At 43.7% G+C, this 23,534-nt stretch overlaps 1 protein-coding gene across 1 annotated transcript in view; it reads right to left on the minus strand.

The window, feature by feature from the left end:
• The window catches only part of LOC124613119 (nephrin-like), a 651,915-nt gene that overhangs the window by 373,510 nt on the left and 254,871 nt on the right, over positions 1–23,534 (minus strand). The gene's annotated exons all lie outside the window — the stretch shown is intronic.

Below are 23,534 nucleotides of genomic sequence, written 5' to 3' on the forward strand. Positions count from 1 at the left end.
AGTAATAATTTGTTCAAATCAGTGCTTGGTATATCCACTTTAACATAACTACCAGGAAATTGTAATTTGGAGAAATACAGAATTTGAAAAACATTTGTCCGAAAAATTGAAATTTACACGTGCCATGCAATTGATTTAAGAACTACTCGTACATGAACAACAGACTCCCAGAGCTTCGGCTACGTTGTAATTTACAAGATATGAAACCCATACGGGCACTTATCAATATCAATATTGTATCACCTTCTCTGCAAAGTGTAGCTATGTGAGCATTTATGCGTAAATGGTCCGGCCACGAAAGGGAAAGCCAGTCTTTTTGCTGTGTTTTATAACTGAGCAGTTTTGTTTTTCTGTCTTTCCTTGACTTCCCGTAGTTTACCAGATCTACCTTTGACTAACGAGCTGTGTCTGATTTGATTTTGGCGGCAGGTACGGTTAGCCTGCAAAGGTTACCTCTTCCCAGCTGCAATGGTTTCTTCTAGCAGGGCAGGTCGAGAGTCCAAACACGTGTATATGCCATCAGGCAAGCATTTTCTTGAATCCTTGCCGTTTCACCTCTGTTTAAGAGGAGCTTAAAGGTTTTTTTGCTGATGAACATCTTCTACTCCACTGACGTATTTTTAAGTAGAACTAAATGACGTGTTTTTGTTACATTTAATATAAAATAATGCATTAGCACAGTCTGGATTCTGTACACATTCAGTGTAGTAACGAGATCATTGTAAATAAGTGTTGTAAAATGATAATTCAATTTGATGATGCATTACTACGTAAAGCGTAAGATTTATTATACGCACCTCAGTGTACTGAACATTTACTTAATTTGTGACACGTTATTTATTACCATTTAAAAGAAAAAAAAATGCTTACGACTTTTTGACTTATTTCACATTCATGAGGACTATTGCATTTGGGGTCTGTGGAAGGTACACTGGGATATTTGTTTTTCTTTATAAATGTTTATTGGGTATTCTTGTTTGTCTGACATGTTCTATATCCTGCAGAACCTTCTCACTGATCTACTGGAGCCAATAATTCATCTAATACAATCTAATATCCGAGATTCGTAATTTTCGTAATACTTAGTTCTCCAAAAGCTTCCTGAGAGATTGCCGCGCGGGGTAGCCGCCGGTCTGAGACGTCTTGTCACGATCCGTTCGGCTGTCCCCGTCGGAGGTTCGAGCCTCCCTCGTGCATGTGTGTATGTGTGTGTTGTCCTTAGCGCAAGCTGGTTTGAGTTAGGTTAGATAGTGAGTAAGCTTAGGGACCGATGACCTCCTCAGTTTGGTCCCACAAGACCTTACCACAGATTTCCAATTTTTCCTGAGAGATTCAGAAACTGATATCATTTTATTTTCTTTTGGCCGTACTTCATGTTGACTCATCGGCGGATCTGTCTTCAAAAGCACTCTGGCATTACGCAAAGCCATCACAACGGGACTACACGGGGCATTATAACAATAAAAACACACATTTCTTTATCTGTATTGCTTCTTATTCTGATTCGGTTTCTTTCGTTCGGTTACTGACTGGACGCAGGCGATTTATTTTCTCTTTGTGCACCGATGAGCGCAGAACTGGCAGTTGTACAACTGTGCTCTTTTTCAGCCAAAACTTCTGCCCAGAATTTCATCCCATCGCGCGTCATTGTTCGATTCCGGTGCTCTTTACCGAACTGGATTCTGCTTCTGCTGCCACAGATGCTAGTATTTGTCTCTCAGTTTTTCAAGGCCGTTTTGAGGCATAACTGTGTCAGCATGTATATTAAGATTGAGCGTTGTATTGTCTCTTCACTACTAGCAATTAAACACTGCACATGTATTACCGAGAGAAAATAATTAAACATATAGAAATTAACTCACATGTCGTTCCAAAAGAGCACAGTTATGCCAGGAACTTAAGATACAGAATTACTAGTCGCGCATCATGACATTTTTGCGGAGTAATGAATACTCCGCGAGAATTCGGGATTGCACTTAAATTACGTTGACTTCTTGCCTCGCTGTTTAGGTTGAGAACTAGGGAGCCATCTTCAGGTGAATCTTATCGCCGGAGAACTTTAGAAAGAGTCTCCACGTTTGTACAAGGAATATCTGCCTTGTCAGCCTTACCACCCTTTGCTGAACTTAGAGCCCTCTGCCTAAATGTGTTGAAATTTGATGCGCTGGCACATGCATGGCAGTGCTGCGTCAAGCATATCTCTTGTCAGATTCCGCATCTGCGATGTTAAACGCCGTAGTCAAACATAAATGATCAATTGTCTCTGGGCGTGGCAGTAGACCGTATAATTTTCTCTCTGACCTTATCTAATTCTGACATTTTCTTGTGGCTCAGTAGCTGGGTGTAACTATTTCAATTGGATGCCATTTCGGTGACTTGCGTGTCCATTAACATACTTCAGTTATACAACCGGGGAAAGGGGACATACAGCGTAACGTGAAACGGGAACCACGTGTTGTTCCTGGTGGCTTCTCACATCCTTGAGAGGTGAAGGTTAGATCAAAGTCAGACTGAGATTTTCTGAGGACTGATCAGGATTCGATCTTGGTTTCCAAGCCTGCGCTTTAGCGGTACACCACCAGTTCCGAAACCGCCTTATTCGGTTCGAAGCCGTCATCCCGGTTAATAACGTCTGTTGCCAGGCAGTAAAACGCTAACATTTAAGAAACATCAATTTTCTCTAATGTGGCAGATGATCATAACGGATATGCTTTCGTGAAATGCAAGTCTTTTCTTTCTGCACACGTTGGTTCCCCAGCAGAGAGATACTAATTAAGGGAACCTGGTCACGTCATTATAAGTTAGTTTTACAGAATACTAGACATGCTCAAAATGTAACAGGAATTTTAAAATCTCGTATCTTATGTTAGCCGGATTTGCACGCTTTTTCGTAGCTATGTTGGTAACCATGGCTGACAAGTACCTGTATAATCCTACCCTTACCGGACATTAAGAGAACTGACATTAAAATTTGCTATAAAAACGGAATAAACTGTACCACAGTTTTAGAAATATTAATTAACGCATTTGCTGAGTCTGTTAAGACTAAAAGAAGGGTTTACGCGCGGATAAGTGTTCCGGAACAGGCCATGAACACCTTGAAATTGATGAGCGCCATGTACGCCTCAGCACATCAACAACCCATGAAATCGTGGCAAAAGTGAAAGGAATAGTTATGAACGATTGTCGAATCTCATTCACAGAATTCACTAATCATATTGGCCCATCACCCGGCTCATACCATTTTTCTTTTCGGAGGTTTCTCTCGTGAAATATGTGACGAAGTTTTTCCAAAATTGCTGAATTTCCAATGAAAACTGCGGCACACGCAAGTTTCTCGGAGCCGCCAGTTGAAGCCAACAACGATGCTGAATTACTGAAACATGTTTTAATAGGTGACGAAATACTGGATTTAAGGATATAACTTCAGAACTACGACTCAATCGTTGCAGTGGAGAAAAAAAATTCAACAATTTCCGTCAGTTGTAAAGATTATGCTCACTGTGTGCTTCGATTTTGTACATCGTAAGCTCTTGCCACAAATTCATATGTTAAATAAGGAGTATTAATTACAACAACAACGCCGTTTGCGTGGAGCAATTCGATAAAAAAAACTCCCGGATTTGTGACGCAGCAAGTGATGACTTTTCTCTCAGGTTTCGTTCTTTGTTCGTGAATTCTTGGCCAAAAGCAATATTCCAATAATGCCCCCGCCATCCTCCTTACATATTTGCTTTCGCTTAACCGCCATACTAAAGATTATTATATTATTCTCGTGTCAGAGACATACATAAAACATAGTTCATACAGTTGTTGAGAGATCAAAACAGTTTGCGTAATATTTGACAAAAATTTGGCCACTTCCAATGTGTTTTCCGTTGCCCGGTGATAGTCACCTTCTGAGCACGTAGTTGGACACACGAATTGAAGCATATGTTGAACAGTCGGTTCTTCCCCGCTGTCAATTGGGTTTTGTTTTCTTCAATGTACCCCATTTTCACAGCCTAGTCAAGGACTTCCAGGTTGGCCACTTCTCATCATGACCAGGTGGTCAGGCGTACTCTGCACCGGAGTAGCATAATGCCATTGCAAATTGAGGATGCTTTCAGCTTGACTGCCGCACTGTGTTGCGGCCATCTTTCTCAGTAGGTTTTTCGTGGTGGAGACTTTTGATTTCAGACTCATGCAGTGTTTTTTGAACGTTAGAGAACGGTCACGTGTTTTCCTTGGTATTTTGGAGTGTCACAGCGTTCCAGTTTAACCCATGACCAATCTGTCTTTAACCTATTTCTCAGATGGAACACGCACACTAGATTAAAAACATATCGCTGAGAGGTCTAAAAGCTATTCCGAAGTTCAAGTTCCAGACATGTTTCGACGATTGGAAAAAGAACTGTCGTAAGTTGATTACATGTAATAGGAACTGTGTGAAGCGGTGACACTGATGTACATGAATAAATTTAATGTTTCTAAAAAGACAGCCAGTTATCATTTTAACACACCTTGTACAGCAAAATTCGTTCGTCTCTTGTTTTCCTGCTGGACCCAAGGTTTTTGTAAGACACCAACAAAAACCATTTACCATCTGTCTGGTCATCTGACTTGGCTCCGACGACCCACAGCTTCCCAGCTGAACTAGTCGGAGGCGTTTTGCGATGGATCGTAAGTCATACGGCATGTTTGCTGAAGTTTTATTCGTGTGACTTACGCACTCCGGTATGAAGGAAATTTCTTCTAAGCTTAGATCTCGCCAAGGACAGTATTCAGATATTGTGGCTTAACAACAAATTAAGTACAAGAAACGGAGAACGCACAGTCAGAAAACTATCTGCCGCCAATGCCACGAAACATGTTGATCCGGTGCTGCACTTTCACAGTAAGTCTATCATCTGTCAAGTCTGCCTCATAGTCTCCTGAAATCTGTTCAAATTGGCTCTGAGCACTATGGGACTTAACTTCTAAGGTCATCAGTCCCCTCCTGAAATCTGTGATTAGTCGCACTTAAAGTGAATTTTCACAGGTAGGAGCAAATGATATGACACCCAGTTTTAATCAATGTAGTAACTGCGCGGGCAACTAATAATTTCGTATGCCTTTGCTCTCAACTACAAAGAAGTCCAGATATTTTTCGTTCGTGATTTACAACGTAAGGATAATATTGGACCATTCTGGATGTTTCACTTTCTCCCCTCGAATACAAATGCTGTAGAGGTGCCGAAATCCGTAGAAATTGAAACAGGGTACAAGAAGAAAGTGCGCTACCTGATCAAAAATACCTCATCTATTACGGAGATTAATTTGGTACGTGTCTACCTTTTTGCTTTGTGACGGCTTGAAATCCGGTTTGGAGACTTTCAGTAGGTGTCATAATGTCTGGAGGAATGCCAGCACATCCTGCCTCAATAGCCTAGACCATCCCTAAGCTGTTCCACTGGGTTCAGACGGGGACTCTCGTCAGATTAGTCTATTTTTGGCCTCAAACCATTACCTCACAGACTCTGCTTTATGTCAGGATGCATTGACACGTTGATACAATCATCGGCTCCGAAATGTTCCTTTACTGAACGTAGAGAAAATTTTGCTAAATGTGTTCATATCGTACCGCATTTGGCGTTTACTTACGCCCAGTAAAGGGACCCCACCTTAATCCCTGAAAACTACCCCCATTCCGTAAAAGGACTTCCTCCGTACTTCACTGTTGGCACTACACATGACGGCAGGTAACGTTCTTCAGGCATTCGACAAACGCAAATCCTTCCATAGGACTGCCACATCAGCATCCTATATCACTCAACTCCAGTCATCCACTGTTCAGCGGCGTCTCAAGGGGAGCTTAGCACTGACTGCGGAAATGTGTGGCTCGTGAGGAGCTTCTCTATCATTGTATACCATTTTTTTAAACTATATGATGGACAGCTTTTTTTTTACAGCTATCTCCTTCAGTGCTTGACGGTCCGTGTTCGTCGGTACATGAGGTCTCCCTGGTCTTGCTTCAGCAGTGGTTGTTCCTTAGCGTCCCGACTTCAGAATCACGACAGACGACTGGACAGCTTTAGAGGGATTTAAATATCTCTGGTGGATTTCTACTCAGGTGACGTCCACTGACACTAGTGTATGCTCGCAGTCACTGGGCCTCCTGACAGACCAATTCTGCTGTTACTGCTTCTCTCCGTTTCGTTTTCTACTGGCGAGTCTGCCGCTCGTGACATTTAGTGGTCAGTTCCGCATTACATAGGCGTGTCCGGATATTTCTGATCAGGTAGTGTATTCTGTTAGGATGTAGCATATGTTCGTAGCGTTTTTGTTTTGTTTGTTGTTATTGCGGTTACTATGGGTTTCTTAATCGACTGACATTTTTATTTGTCGTTTACTGTTGCTATCTGAGTGTATACACTGTCATTCGGTCATTAGTGAGTGGAGCTGTGGAAGCTAGAAGATGGACTGACAAATGGAAAAATCTGTACGTTTATGAGATTTTCTTTTGCTTCTCCTCGATAGAGGGGTGACAACAGTGTAGGCAGCCATAAACATTTGCGCCGACTATGGGGATAATGGTGACATAATGTTGACAGAGCACGGCAAGAACAAGAATCCTGTTTTCTCGTTTTAAGGAGGATCGTCCTGATGTTACTGTCTCTCCACGTTCAGGAACACCCTCGGGGTTTGATGTGGAGCTGTTGGCAAAATATCGATACATCCTCAAGATAATATCGATGAATGGCGTCGATACTTTCTTCCGTTTATATCGATATAGAAAGTGCAATATCGAGTCTCGGCATTTTTATTTTATATTATATTTTTTTCGTAGTTTTCGGTAAATATTTGATATTGTTCTTTTGAAGTTGTAGTAGAACATAATTTTACTTTCACTGTATGAAGGGGTCTTACTACATTCTCAGCTTTCAACACGTCCAGCCTTTGTCTTTGACTGTGCGAAGCGAGTACAGGTGGTAGAAAAGAAGTGTTTCGGATGCACTGGGGGGAGGAGCTGTGTGGGTGGGTGGCTGTGGGGATTAAATAACGAGAAATCCGATGTGAATCAATAGCACACCGGTTGCGTTACAAAAAATTCCAATGCAACTACTCTGCTATTTCTTCACACCGGCATTCTTCAAAGGCAGTTACTGAAAATGATAAACAAAAATCTAAAAGACAAGATCGATATTTTCGGCGGGTGGAGACATGTAATGGGAAATGCCGATGGTATCGGTGCTCGGCGCTACCAACAGAAACTGCAACATTTAGCTTCACCACGCAATTTTCCAACATCAGCGTGAAGAAAGGTTTCTTTCGACATGCAACCAATGACAAATTAAGAAAACAGCGTATCAGAGGTTAACTGGAATGAAATATTGCATGACATTCCACCATGTACACAGTTGGTAATTAACAAAACAACAGCCGACCACAAAAAGATTGTAATACAAACTTTTCATCCACACAATGACCGATTCATAATTTAAAGGTTTTCAGATTAAGTGTTTTTCTTCCACTTCGTCCTCTAAGGGGGATAGGCAGGCTGCTAGCTTGTTGATGTACAGAATATCTAACAATAAATCAATACTTAAATATACAAGTCTAAAACCGGCAGTATATTACAATGTGCAGCCGATATTTACATAGGCCAATAAGTTGATAACTTGCCTCCGATATATCGATACTTTCTGTCAGTATCTCAAGCGGCTGCAATGACTCTTTTAAGTATCAATATGTAAGATTATCGATATTTTTAAAAATATCAGCAGTCCTAGTTTGATGAAGATCGTTTAAGCGCATTAATCCACAATGATTCACGTCACTGTATTCGACAACGGTAGATCTGACGAACTGTGATCATTCCACCATCATGCGACATTTGCATGCATGGCGAAGGTTCAAACATCGGGTGCTTACGTACCGCACGCTCTAAGCCTGGCGCATGGCCGTGTATGCATCTCCGCTTGCTCGTCATCAATTGGCTTGATAACGACACGGACTATTCTGCCCTGTATCGTTGCTAGCGATGAGAAATGGTGTCTTTACGCTAACATAAGGAAAAGAAAGGAATAATCGTGCTCTAACAAAGCAGCAACTCCAAGCACAAATACCTACCCGCATCGACAAAAGATATTGTTCTGCATCTCGTGGAACACCGACGACGTGGTGTACTATGGACTGCTTCTTTAGGGGTTACCATCACCGCTGACATTTATAGTGAACAACTGACAAGGGGAGGCCGCCAATTGTGAAATTCAGATTCGATTCATACTGCGCATAATAAAAGCTCATGGCCAGAGGTGTAATGTGGCAAAGGACCAAGATGCACTTCTCAGCCGTTGTCGAGAAAATCGACAGTTAAAGAAACCGTTGCGGTGAAATACTCTCTACGATTAATAATTCTCTACAGCTTTGTGGTGCAGCGGTAAGCGCTCGGGTTCGTAATCCAAACGTCGCCGGATCGAATCTCGCGCTATGCAACCTTCTTTTTTTAGTATTTGTTTTTTATAATTTAAATATTTATATATATATATATATATATATATATATAATTCCCGGCAATCAGTTGCAACAATTATGCATATAATAAGTTGTTGAAAGTCGTTTGTCGTGGAAAAACTGGCGACTTCGAACATCATTATGTTTTCCGCAAACAAAGTTGGATTTCACGAATGTTATTAATTGTCTTCATAATATTAACCACGTATAAGTTAATGGAAGACGTAGAAACGATATTCCGAAACGAATACGTATAGCGTAAGTAAAACGTTCGAATTAGAATAGAGACCCCACGAACACAAATTTGCTGTGGCAGGTATGAAATATAAACTCCGTTACTCGCTCGTTACACTTGAATGACAGATGATGAATGGGCCGAAACGAGCCGCCCCATAACAGCGTAGTTGCGTGCTAACTTCGAAAGAAGGTAGATGCGGTCCCTAGCGCAACGTATAACATCGTCGAAAATCAGTGCGGAGGGGAGAGCTTTGGTACACCCTGTTAAAAAAAAAAACGGAAAAATGGAGGCGGTACAATTGGAGAGCGATCCGCCTTCACCAACATGCATAAGCAATTCATTAACACTTTATATATATATATATATATATATATATATATATATATATATATATATATTTGAATTACAAAAAACTAATAATAAAAAAAATGCATGGCGCGAGATTCGATCCGGCGACCTTCAGATTACGAACCCGAGCGCTTACCGCTGCGTCACGACGCTGTAGAAAATTATTAGTCGTCGAGAGTATTTCACCGCAACGGTTTCTTTTAACTGTCGATTTTCTCGACAACGGCTGAGAAGTGCATCTTGGTGCTTTGCCACATTACACCTCTGGCCATGAGCTTTTATTATGCACAGTATGAATCGAATCTGAATTTCACAATTGGCGGCCTCCCCTTGTGAGACGTCTTGCAGACGCAGTGGAAGAACAACGACCAGGAAGACTGTGAGAAGTGCTGCTACTGCACGATAACGCACTCCCGCATTCTGCTACACTAACAAAAAATGTACACATTCCGCACCCACCTTGTTCATGTAATCTTGCGTCATCAGATTTTCACCTTTTCCGCTGTCCATCGAAAGCTTCAAGGAACTTACTTTCTGGATGAAAATGCGCTCCTAACATGGCGCAACGAGTCCTTTGCCCGCAAGGCCATGAGACCTGTACACTCGCGTAACCGAAAAATTACCCCAGCGTCGGCAGATCGTTGTACATAATGAAAGAGAATATATTATTGTGTGGATCTGTTGCGTGCTTTAAACGTATAGAACAACGATATGAACTTATGCAACAACCCGATATGTCGTATCTAGATCGTGTGTGGCATTTAAATCAGGCAGGGTATAACGTAAGATTCGCAAGCTTAGCTTCTGATGTTAACTAGGCCAACTTATGCGGTATGATTGATTGACGGTCGTGAAGTGGAGAGACGCGGACTGCGTGAGATCTTTTCTGGAGCTGCAGTCGAGGTGGCGCTTGATACTTTGCTTCTCGTCTGTCGTCGAGTCGTTTAACTGGCGACTCTGCCCTAAACAAATGCACTTCCTCCTCGCGGGAAGCGAGGGAAGAGGCGTGACAGGAGTCCCGGCCGTTAGTTTTTGTAAGTGATTGGCTGCTGACGTGTGGCGAGCCAGACTGCCGCCATGTGGAGCGGGAACAGGCCGCTGGCCCGAGCGCCGGCTAGTGTCCCACGGTGGTGGGCAGAGACAGGCAGTCCAGCAGTACACCTGCCACGCGGAGCAGCCGCCGCCACGTTGTTAGTCCCAATCAGGCTAATTCTCGCGTGTCCGCCCGCCGTCAACTGGCGCGTCTTGTCAACTGCGCCACCCTTCCCTTCCCTTCCCTTCCACTCGCGAGCGGCTGACGGCAGCTTTATTTTAAGCGGCCTGGCTTGAGTGGCTGACAAAGGCGCAGTCACGGCAACCTGTGACTGGTGGCTGTTGCTTAGCAGTTTGCCACTAGTTGCTTAGCAGTTTGCCACTACTACTACTACTAGTAGTAGTAGTACTACTGGTGATTCCGCAACATTTATATATGTTTAGGTCTCTCTGCATCGTTTTCAGAGCATGAAGTTTTGTCAGCAACCCATCGTGCCTGTGTCCGAGCCTCATATCAGAGTAACACACAGACCTGAAGATGACCCAGAGAGACCAAGACATGCCACCTTACAGTGTGTCTTGGAGGTACAAAAGAAAAACGTTCAAATGGCTTTAAGCACTATGGGTTTTAAAATCTGAGGCCATCAGTACCCTAAACTTAGAAAAAGTGTTCAAATGGCTCTGAGCACTATGGCACTTAACTTCTGATGTCATCACTCCCCTAGAACTTAGAACCACTTAAACCTAACTAACCTAAGGACATAACACACATCTATGTCCGAGGCAGGATTTTTTTTCTTTGATCTAAATTGGTCTATATTGTTCGCTGAAGTTTTTCGTGGCGGACGTCCTATGACACTCGTTGAGGTTGTTCGTTGATACGTTCACACAGTTTGTTTTATTACAGAGGGTAGCTAAACCCTCTGACCGAACACGCTAAGCTACCGTGCCTACAGGCAAGATTCGAACCTGAGACCGTAGCAGCCGCGTGGTTCCGGACTGAAGAGCCTACAACCGCTCGGTCACTGCGGCCGGCTGTGGCGGAGGATATTTGCCCACTCTCCCTGGTCCATTCGTGATAGGGTCCTAGAGGAGTGTCTCTGGAAAAACATCCGCATGAGCTCTAATTTCTCTAGTGTGTCAAATTATTCTGACGCAATTCTTTTTAACTATGCGACGAAGTACGAGCATAGGTCTCCGCCGCATTTTTTAGTTAGCAAAAACACGCTGAGGAAATCCATTTGCAACAGTAGCTGAAACGTCGGAGAATTTTACACATTGACAATGCAAACCACGTACTCGGAAGAATGTTATTGAATATGAGACGAAGATTTACGTCAGGTGAAACGTTGTCTGGTCCAGAAACGAACGAGTCAAGACTTTTTTTTTTTTTTTTTTTTTTTTTTTTTGTCATCAGCCCTCTGACTGATTTGACGGCCCACTACGAATTCCTTTCCTGTGCTAACCTTCTCATCTCAGATTAGCACATGTAAGCTGTGTCCTCAGTTATTTAGTGGATGTGACCCATTCTCTGTCTTTCTCTACAGTCTTCACCATCTACAGCTCCCTCTAGTACCATGGAAGTTATACCCTAATCTCTTAACAAATGACCTATCATCCTGTCCTTCTGCTTGTCGGTGTTTTCCGAATATTAATTTCCTCGTTGATTCTGCTTAGAACCTTCTCATTCCTTACCTTATCAGTTCACCTAATTTTCAACATTCTTCTGTAGTACCACATCTCAAATGCTTCGATTCTCTTCTGTCCCGGTTTTCCAACAGTCTATGCGTCACTTCCACACAATGCTGTGCTCCAAACGTGCATCCTCAGAAATTTGTTTCTCACATTAAGGCCTGTGTTTGATACTGGTAGATCTCGCTTGGTCACGAATGCCCTTTTTGCCAGTGCTAGTCTGCTTGCTCCGTCCGTCATGGGATATTTTGCTGCCAAGGTAGCAGAATTCCTCAAGTTCATCTTCTTCGTGATCGCCAATTAAATGGTTCATATGGCTCTAAGCACTATGGGACCTAACATCTGAGGTCATCAGTCCCTTAGACTTAGAACTACTTAAACCTAACTAACCTAAGGACATCACACACATCCGTGCCCGAGGCAGGATACGAACCTGCGACCGTAGCAGCAGCAAGGTTCCGGACTGAAGCGCCTAGAACTGTTCGGCCACATCGGCCGGCTGTTCACCAATTATGATGCTACGTTTCTTGCTGTTGTCATTTCCGCCACTTCTCATTACTCCCTTACTTCTTCGATTTGCAGTCAATCCATATATCGTACTCATTAAACTATTCGTTCCATTCAACACGTACTATATATTACTTCGCTTTCATTGAGGGTAGCAATACCATCAGTGAATACTGTCACAGTCTTTCACCTTGAGTTTTAATCGCGCTCTTGAATCTTTCTTTTATATACATCACTGCTTCTTGAATTTATAGGTTTTAAAAATGGCTCTGAGCACTATGGGACTTAACTTCTGTGGTCATCAGTCCCCTAGAACTTAGAACTACTTAAACCTAACTAACCTAAGAACATCACACACATCCATGCCCGAGGCAGGATTCGAACCTGCGACCGTAGCGGTCGCGCGGTTCCAGACTGAAGCGCCTAGAACCGCTCGGCCACCCCGGCCGGCTTATAGGTTTTACACTCTCTTTAACATGCGCACTTCATTCTTGATTGGAACTTATAAGCGAGAATCATTCTGATATCTCTGACAGTGTAACACCTGTACCGCCTTTATTGTTTCTAAATTGACAGGGTACGCAATCTCGACGAGCATTTAAGTGTAGAAGTTGGGATAGTAACACAACTAATCGAATGCAGATGGTGTCTGTTTCCTGACATAAGCAAACGTTGTGTTGATGTTTGTACTGTAGTAGACTGTAGTCCTAAGCAGATGAAGTCGTACCTGGTGACGGAGCTTGCAGACATGATTGAAATGGTTCAAATGGCTCTGAGCACTATGGGACTTAATATCTGAGGTCATCGGTCCCCTAGAACTTAGAACTACTTAAACCTAACTAACCTAAGGACTTCACACACATCCATGCCCGAGGCAGGATTCGAACCTGCCACCATAGCGTTTGCCCGGTTCCAGAATGTAGCGCCTAGAACCGCTCGGCCACACCGGCCGGCAATGTTGAGAGATTTGTGAGTAAAATACTATTCGCCAAATTTCTTCACACTGTTTAGTTTTCTGTAGTTCTGAATGCTTGTATTGTTCTTTTTCGTTTGTTTTGTTGTATGGAGACGTATGACAAGCATTCTGTGTACCAGTCCGCCTCCGTTATTTGTTTTAGTGGGTTTACTTCCTTGCGTATTTATTGATTATCTCGAGTTACTTACATGTCCCACAGATAGAAGTGGCATTCAATAAGTAATGCAGTAGCTTCTCTTTATCTAGGCCAATTTCGCTTGAAAAACTGATGAATGTGTTGTTGGACATAATGAAATAGTCCCGCTTGAGTCCCTATTGTTTCATGAAGTTCCGACAGGTGGTGATACTATACGTAGCCCTCACAATAGCATCTGTTACGGAGGTGCGTTCCAAGCGGAGAGCTGTTATTGACAATTTTGGTAAACATTTTAGGAATACAGTGATCAATAGATTATTATATTTTGACTAAAGTTCAGTCTTGATCACACCATTTATGTTTCAATGACATAGGTAACCGGTTTCGGTTATTTTTACGTAACCATCATCAGACCCATGGCTCCCTTAGGATGGTAGGCGGAGCTCTCCTCAGCTGCTACGAAGTCAACTGATGACTTCATAGCAGCTGAGGAGAGCTCCGCCTACCATCCTAAGGGAGCCATGGGTCTGATGATGGTTATGTAAAAATAACCGAAACCGGTTACCTATGTCATTGAAACATAAATGGTGTGATCAAGACCGAACTTTAGCCAAAATATAATAAGCTGTTATTGAGGTTTTTTTTTTTTTTTTTTTTTGTTTTGTTTGCGGAAAGTCAGTGCATCGCAGACATTCATAGGCGCTTGCAGAGTTCGAGGCGATCGACGGATCGCACCTCTCAGTACAACTGGATGTCCCTGTTGCCTGTTCTTCACACTTGTCTCCATCAGTTGCGGTACTCAAAGGATGTGCGCCAGCTGGCTTCCACGCCGCGTAACAGAAGACAGTAAAGAGCGACGACGGACCATCTGTGTGGAATTGCTTGCGCGATACGAGGCCGATCACGACATTTTTTTTGTTGAGAATCGTCACAGGCGATGAAACACGGATTTATCACTTCGAGCCCGATACAAAACGGCTATCCGTGGAGTAGCGCCACTCATCTCCTCCGAAGGAAAAGTTTCAAGCCGTATCCTCAGCGACAGTCTTCCGCCTCTCTGTAGGAGTTATTCTGTTCGATGTCCTCCCTCATAATCCAACGATCATCCCCGAAGTGTACTGTGCTATCCTCATGAAACTGAAGAAACGACTTCAGCGGGTTCGTCGCCGCAAAAACACAAGCGAACTTCTAGTTCTCTATGGCAACGAAAGGCCTCACACAAGTCTGCGAACTCGACAGGATGACGCAAATCTTCAGTGCGGATGTCGCAATTTCCAACTTCCATCTATTTGGTGCAGTACGTGGGTCATAGGGAGATTACTAAAGCACAAAGATTTTGTCTCCGACTTCGACCAGTAGAGTGGTACCACGGTAGCATACAGATACTCCCACTAAGGTAGAGTGAGGCTGTCTGAACGCAAATTATGCTGAAAGATACAGTTCTGTATCCGAAAAGGAGTGAGGAATAAAATGGTGGATTGGTTTCCCGAATAAACCCAATGTGCGTTCAGAAACAAGGTGTTTCATTACTTATTGAACGCCCCTCGTACATTGCTACCCTTTAAAAAATACAGTACCACGAAAGATAGAAATTACGAAATTTCACTTACTGCTCTCGTATAGCATAGTAGGAAGAAAATATGATCAAGCATTTTGATGATTTGGGAGTGTATACGGTGCGCAATTTAGTACACAGGCCTGCCATCTGTGACAGTAATAGAAACTCTAACCAGACTGGACATCGATTCGAATCGAGCTTAGATTGCAGACAAATGTATGTCATTCCAAGCTGTGACAACGATTCATCAGTGATAGTGGCTCACCAGTGGTGTCGTGTCTGTCTCTTGGTAACAGACTATCAGGTGTTTTCATCGAGTGCTGGCAAGAGCTACAGTCGTACAACCTACTTATCCAGATAAGTAAGGATAGCCGGCCGCGGTGGCCGTGCGGTTCTAGGCACTTCAGTCCGGAACCGCGTGACTGCTACGGTCGCCGGTTCGAATCCTGCCTCGGGCATTGATGTGTGCGATGTCCTTAGTTTAGTTAGGTTTAAGTAGTTCTAAGTTCTACGGGACTGATGACCTCAGAAGGTAAGTCCCATAGTGCTCAGAGCCATTTGAACCCCATAGTGCTCACAGCCATTTGAACCAAGTAAGGATAGCATGAACAGTCTGCTTTATTGCGTTGTATTATTGAAAGGAGCAAACCACTCGTACACTTGAGGCGTTCCCATAGCGTCATCTTGGTAAACTGTTTTCAACGTTAAAACAGTTTCAGCAGCATTTTTACCAAGTAGAAAACATCATTTCACTGCTGCACGTTGTTCACTTAAACTTGTGATCATAAAAAACTAAACAAGAACAAAACAGCGCTAGCAAAAATTGTCACGGGCAGATGAACACAATACGCCAGGTCGAGAACATAGGCGGAACTGAACTGGCAAATGAGTTGCGCTATACACGCCTAGCGGTAGAAATGCGTACTACACAAGCTGCGGCCATGGCAATGTTACTCCGATTTTTGTTTTTTTTTTTTTTTTGTTTTTTTTTTTTTCTTTTGGTACTCATCGTATGAGGAAAATGTAAGCTGGACAGAACACGCCTGATTTTCTCATTTTAAGGGGGGATCGTTTTGACATTAGTGACGTTTGGGAAGACATTCGGAGTTTGATGCACATCGTTTAAACGCATCGATTGGCTTGTCAACAACACCAACCATTCACATCCTTCAGCGTCAATGGTGACGAAAAATGATGTCTTAATTCTAACATACCGAAAAGAAAAGAATGACAGAGCCGTACAAAGTTGCAACTCACCTTACAAAAATCTGCCCGCATCCACAAAAGGCATTTTTATGCATCTGGTGGTACAGCGACGGTGTCGTGTTTATGAACTGCTTGCCTGAGGTGTTGCCATCACTCCTGACATTTACTGTCAACAACTGAGACGTCTTGCAGGCGCAGTCCAAGAACAAGGACAAGGAAGTCTGTGTCATGCTGCTACACGATAACGTCCGCTCGCATCTGCTAGACAGCCAGAAAACGCTGTACAGGATTTGAGTTTGGAAGTCTTTCCACACCCACCTCATTCACGTGATGTTGCGCCCACAGATTTTCATCTTTTCCAATCTCTATCAAATGGTTCAAACGGCTCTGAGCACTATCGTTCCGACCTCTACCGAACAATCTTCAAGGACCTTTGTTTCCTGATAAAAATGAGCTCTGAACAGGGTTAGACGAGTTCTTGGCCTCAAATCCACGTGATTTCTGTAGTCGTGTAATCGAAAATTTGCTCCAGCGTTGGTAGACTGTTGTAAAAAGTGAAGGAGAATATGTTATTGATGACTGAAGTCTCTGTTATGTACGTCTATTGTGTTGTGCGGCCGCTGTGAAAGAGTGGTTCTAGGCGCTTCAGTCCGGAACCACACGGCCGCTACGGTCGCAGGTTCGAATCCTGCCTCGGGCATGTATGTGTGTGATGTCCTTAGCTTAGTTAGAAAATAGTTCAAATGGCTCTGAGCACTATGGGACTTAACATCTGAGGTCATCGGTCCCCTAGAACTTAGAACTACTTAAACCTAACTAACCTAAAGACATCACACACATCTATGCCCGAGGCAGGATTCGAGCCTGCGACGGTAGCAGTCGCGCGGTTCCGGACTGAAGCGCCTAGAACCGCATGGCCACCGCGGCCGGCTAAGTTAGTTAGGTTTAAGTAGTCTAGGCGACTGATGACCTCAGATGTTAAGTCCCATTGTGCTTAGAGCCGTTTGATCCATCTATTGTGTTGATTAAACTTACGCAAAAACGCCACGAAGCTGTGCACCAACGCAATACATGCAAACCATTCGGAACATTCTAGATGCAGAGGGCTACAGATATATAAACATGAAGAATAAAATTGTAGAATGATAACATTCTTTTATTAAAAAGGAGTTAAGAGTTCAAAACATAAAAATTTCCACGGCATTTCTTTTCAGCACACTCTCGTAAATGACGTTTCAGCATTCATTTCACTGCGTGCCAGTTTGACGTCGATTGTATGTCGACTCAGAGGGCTGGAATTTTAAAGCCCAGCAGTGCATTTGATATACCTAAAGAAAATGTTTTGCTGTACTGTATTATTCCATCAAATACGGGAGATTAGTAAATATGCAGCTGGAAGGAAAACTGACGCAGATCGTTGCCCGCCGGGGCGTTATTCTCCCGTCTTTATTTACTTTTGCCACTTTTCTCTGCTCGTTCAAGGTGCTACGGAGCCAGAGAAATTTACAGCGACGTTTATTGCGGCGACCGCTGTAAGTTCGGGAAGGGAGCAGCGGCTGTTGCTGGTGCACGTGTTTTCTGCTTGCCGGCTGACTGTCACGGCCGCACGCGCGCGTGCGCCACAACACACGCGCCGGAGCCCGGCAGCAGCTCGCGCCAAAGGGCGCTCGCCTCACAGCGCCCGCCGCTGCCCTCTGGGCCGTGCGCTCGTGCGCCGGCGGCTCGCGGCTCGCCGCAAAGAGTAGCGGCCAGTGCGTGACCTGCTGGCTCAAATTATCGGACTTTGATCCAATACTGCTCTCTGCACCCACTCCGCGTCATGTGCACTCCGACGTAATGCGAGTCTTTTTTCCGATGTTGAATCGTTATTTCGGGAAAGGCAACTGTCAATCCAGTGAAAATGGCTACCAGTGCTGTGTATGAACTCAAATGTAGATCTTTTGCGGTTGCATCTGACTCGCATACCACATTCGTCGAAATGTTTTTTCGAATTTAGTGATAATGAAAACTCACTGTGAATCATCTACTATATTATTATATAAGGGGCGATCAAAAACATTCCGCTTGACAGCTTTGCTGCAGCGTGTATGCAATGAAGTGCAACTCCGATGTGGGTATGCGGTATTGGAAAGGAGTATAAAGGCAGGGTTCCTATGAAAGTAAACCGAGCGAGGTGACGCAGTGGTTAGCGCACTGGACTCCCATTCGTTAGGACGACGGCTCAATCCCGCGTCCAGCCATCCTGGTTTAAGTTTTCTGTGATTTCCCTAAATCACCTCAGCAAATGCCGGGATGGTTCCTTTGAAAGCGTACGGCCGACATCCTTCCCTGTCCGATGATACCGATGACCTCGCAGTTTGGTCTCCTCCCCCCGAAACAACCACACCCTATGAAAGTAATACACAATCTCTGAAGCATAAATGTGTCGAAAGTAGTAGACATAAACAGCAATAACGGATTTACATAGTTTCTTTCATAACACTATTAACGAAATAAGACTTTTGCATCTCCTGGATGGAAATTGGTAAAAGGTAATTTTGTCATGTTGTGTTACTACACTACTGGCCATTAAATTTGCCACACCACGAAGAAGACGTGCTACAGACGAGAAATTAAACCGACAGGAAGAAGATGCTGTGGTACGCAAATCATTAGCTTTTCAGAGCATTCACACAAGGTTGGCGCCGGTGGCGACACTTACAACGTGCTGACATGAGGAAACTTTCCAACGGATTTCTCATACACAAACAGCAGTTGACCGGAGTTGCCTGTTGAAACGTTGTTGCGATGCCTCGTGTAAGGAGGAGAAATGCATACCATCACGTTTCCGACTTTGATAAAGGTCGGATTGTAGCCCATCGCGACATTGCTGCTCGCGTTGGTCGAGATCCAATGACTGTTAGCAGAATATGGAATCAGAGGGTTCAGGAGGTTAATACGAAACGCCATGCTGGATCCCAACGGCCTCGTATCACTAGCACTCGGGACGACAGGCATCTTATCCACATGGCTGTAACGGATCGTGCAGCCACGTCTCGATCCCTGAGTCAACAGATGGGGACGTTTGCAAGACAACAACCATCTGCACAAACAGTTCGATCTCGTTTGCAGCAGCATGGACTATCAGCTCGGAGACCAGGGCTGCGGTTACCCTTGACGCTGCATCACAGACAAGAGCGCCTGCGATGGTGTACTCAACGACGACCCTGGGTTTACGAATGGCAAAACCTCATTTTTTCGGATGAATCCAGGTTCTGTTTACAGCATCATGATGGTCGCATCCGTGTTTGGCGACATCGCAGTGAACGCACATTGGAAGCGTGTGTTCGTCATCGCCATACTGGCGTATCACGCGGCGTGATGGTATCGGGTGCCATTGGTTACACGTCTCGGTTACCTCTTCTTCGCGTTGACGGCACTTTGAACAGTGGACGTTACATTTCAGATGTGTTACGACCCATGGCTCTACCCTTCATTCGATCCCTGCGAAACCCTACATTTCAGCAAGATAATGCACGACCGCATGTTGCAGGTCCTGTACGGGCCTTTCTGGATACAGAGAATGTTCGACTGCTGCCCTGGCCAGCACATTCTCCAGATCTCTCACCAATTGAAAACGGCAGGTCATTGGTGGCCGAGCAATTGGCTCGTCACAATACCCCAGTCACTACTCTTGATGAACTGTGGTATCGTGTTGAAGCTGCATGGGCAGCTGTACCCGTACACGCCATCCAAGCTCTGTTTGACTCAATGCCCAGGCGTATCAAGGCCGTTATTACGGCCAGAGGTGGTTGTTCTGGGTACTGACTTCTCAGGATCTATGCATCCAAACTGCGTGAAAATATAATCACATGTCAGTTCTAGTACAATATATTCGCCCAATGAATACTCGTTTATCATCTGTATCTCTTCTTGGTGTAACAATTTTAATGGCCAACAGTGTACATTGTTCTTTATCCATTCTCCGTTCTTCCGAATTACCTCAAAAATTTCATCGGCATTGACTTTGTTATGGTTGTAGTTCTTGCAACGAAGTTGTTGCCGACTCCTCTCGTACCGCTCGCTCACGTACGGCCTCAAATTGCCTTCCATTGCGAGAAACACGCCTTGCAAGTAATTCACAAAGGTTTTCCTCGGGGTTCGGATCCGTTTTACTTGTAGGCTAGGGCAAGACATCTACATCTGTGTTTTAAAACAACTTTTTTGTTGTGCAGAAACCTACACAGATGCATCATTCTATTGAAACATTAAACTTTAGTCCCCTAGGTCCTCGCACATTCTAATCAATACCATCTCTAGAATCTCAGCGGAAAAATTTTATAGTTCATTTTAGTTTTCATCCAAGTAATGCGTGATACACCATTAGAACAGGACGATGTCCAAAACATACCACTTCGTCAACCAAAATTTGTGCTCATTCTTATCTGTTGCTGTGTTCTCAGCCCGTGCCAGTCGTATTTAAACCCATTCGGACTCTCTACATTAAAAACTTTCTCATCACTGAAGATCATTTCTTTGGCACTCTAAATTTTATTACCTATGTGTTACAGCAAACTCCAATCCAGCCCGTTTTGTGTTTGGGTATCAGAGCAGGTTTCTGCAGTCGTTTCTGGAATGCAAGTTGTTTCAATTTGACAAAATGTATTGCAGATATCTGGTACTTTCTAGAAACTATAAATCAGCATCAAGTTCAGAGGAACAACAGTTTGTGACCCTTGCTTTGTTCAAAAGTATCCGTTTTCATGTGTCAGATAATTTTCTAATTTCTCCCCGCTTCCGTCTGTCGATGTCGTGCACCGAATCTGACGAAGTTATAAATCACTGTACTAGAGTGGTTCAACTTCTTGGCGATTTGCCGATGAGGGAGCTCCATTTCCTTCAACGCAATGACTTTTGCTCCTTCCTCGCATGGTAATTGTTCTCCACGTAGCTTATCACATTCATGGTTAATGTACACAGTACGCACTGTCACTAATGGTGTCTGTAGGACAGGCCCGTACTAACATCCCATAGGGGCGACTGCCTTTATAGCGAATTCCATACTCTGTCACCTGAATCGTTAATGTCTGATTATATACTGTACTTCTGACATCATGCTGGCCGCGGTGGTCTAGCGGTTCTGGCGCTGCAGTCCGGAACCGCGGGACTGCTACGGTCGCAGGTTCGAATCCTGCCTCGGGCGTGGGTGTGTGTGATGTCCTTAGGTTAATTAGGTTTAAGTAGTTCTAAGTTCTAGGGGACTTATGACCTAAGATGTTGAGTCCCATAGTGCTCAGAGCCATTTGAACCATTTGGACTTCTGACATCAAATCCGACAACATTTGACTCCATTTGTCAGCATACTAGGAATCATACTATTGCATATACAATGTTCGCAACTATTCCAACAGACTTATCCATGTCTTCATACTGATTTCCACTACTGTAGCTTCGGTTCAGTGTGGCATTCGTATCTTTCCGACGTGCGTGCTGTAAATGCGGAAACTTGACCTACGGGGACGTCAATACCAAATGCGTCCAAACAGGACCAACGTGCCAGTATTCTTTTCTCAGTTGCCGAAAGACAAACATCCATAGAAACCCGTCGGAGAACGAAGAATGTGTATGGGGCAGCAAATCTGCCGAAGGCCACCGTTGTGAAAGGTTGCGCGACATGGGCTACTATTGCTTCATGATAACTCACATCACCGTATCACAAACGTCGTAATGCAGAATTTACTCAATCTCAATTTGGAGATATTCGAGCACCCGGCCTGTTGTCTTGATTTGTCCCCATGCGATTATCATGCCTTAGGTCCCTGAAAAAGGCCTTGATGTATCAACGATTGCTGTCGGACAGTGTTGTGCAGCAGTTAGTTCCGGGCATTCGAATGGAAACATTTTGACCGCCTCTTATATTATCGACAATTTCTTCGTAAAGACAGCGCTACAACGTAATCAATTTTCGTTGATTTTTTTATCTGTCTCTTTCTTGTTTCTTCCCAAAAACCTCTTGTATATTCACTCTGTTTCTTCCTCCGCTCTTCCATCCACTTTTTTTGCGTTTTTTTCTCTTTGGGCGTTTTCTCAAATTTCAGTTCTCTGATTTTTTCTTTGTAATTTTTCCAGTCTGTCGTGCATTCTGTGAATATGTTTATTTCCTTAAAGTCTTCCATCGCTTCCTTTACAGAGATGGTTAGTTCTGTCTGTCGTCGTTCTTCCTGTGCGTGAGTCTGCAGATCTAAAATGACTTTTTTAAGTACCTTAATTTGGGACTGATGGAGGTATTTCTTTTGTTACAGTCGTTCCATGTAAGACTGTACACCTTCTGTAGTTTTATGAACCTTTCTCCATTGTATGTTCAGTCCTTTTTCGTGTATAATCTCTCCCAGGTATTTAAAACTTTCTACTTTTGTTACCTTTCCGTTCTTAGTTTCCAGTGAGTGTCCGTCTGAGGATATTGCGTCCATGTACTGTGGTTTTAGTTTTCTTCACTTGTTTTTATTCTTCGAGTCATCATTCTTTTGACTATTTTGATGCCACGAATTTCTCTCCTGTACCAACCTCTTCATCTCAGAGTAGCACTTGTAACCTACGTCCTCAATTATTTGTTGGATGTATTACAATCTCTTCTACAGTTTTTACCTCTACAGTGCACGGAAATTACTCTGTAATGTTTTAAAACATATCCTATCATCCTATCCTGTCACTGCTACTTGCTACTTACAAGTGACTTTTCTGGTGTTTTACTTGAACATTGTATAATGTTGTGTTTGAAAAGATGAATGAACGAATTCCTCATTGACACTACTGCATTTAAAATCTGCACGTCCTTGCATCCCACTCCTTCCTCTTGTCAATGCTTTTCATATGCTCCATTCTTCCCCGATTCCTCGGAACCTCCTCATTGTTTACAGCATCAGTCCAATCAGTTTTCGACCTTCTTCTGTGGCACGAGATCTCGAATGCTACGAGTTTTTTTTCCGGTTTTCCTACAGTCCATGTTTCACTGACATACAATGGTTCAAATGGCTCTGAGCACTATGGGACTTAACAACTATGGTCATCAGTCCCCTAGAACTTAGAACTACTTAAACCCAACTAACCTAAGGACATCACACAACACCCAGTCATCACGAGGCAGAGAAAATCCCTGACCCCGCCGGGAATCGAACCCGGGAACCCTGGCGTGGGAAGCGAGAACGCTACCGCACGACCACGAGCTGCGGACACTGACATACAAAGCTGTGCTCCACACGTACATTCTCAAAAATTTCTTCCTCAAATTAAGGCCTATCTTTGAAGATCGTAGGCTTCTGTTGGCCACGAATGCCGTCTCTGCCTGTGTTAGTCTACTTTTTATGTCCTCCTTTCTCCGTCTGTCATG

The sequence above is a fragment of the Schistocerca americana genome, chromosome 4, assembly GCF_021461395.2.
Source record: "Schistocerca americana isolate TAMUIC-IGC-003095 chromosome 4, iqSchAmer2.1, whole genome shotgun sequence".
Lineage (NCBI taxonomy): Eukaryota > Metazoa > Arthropoda > Insecta > Orthoptera > Acrididae > Schistocerca > Schistocerca americana.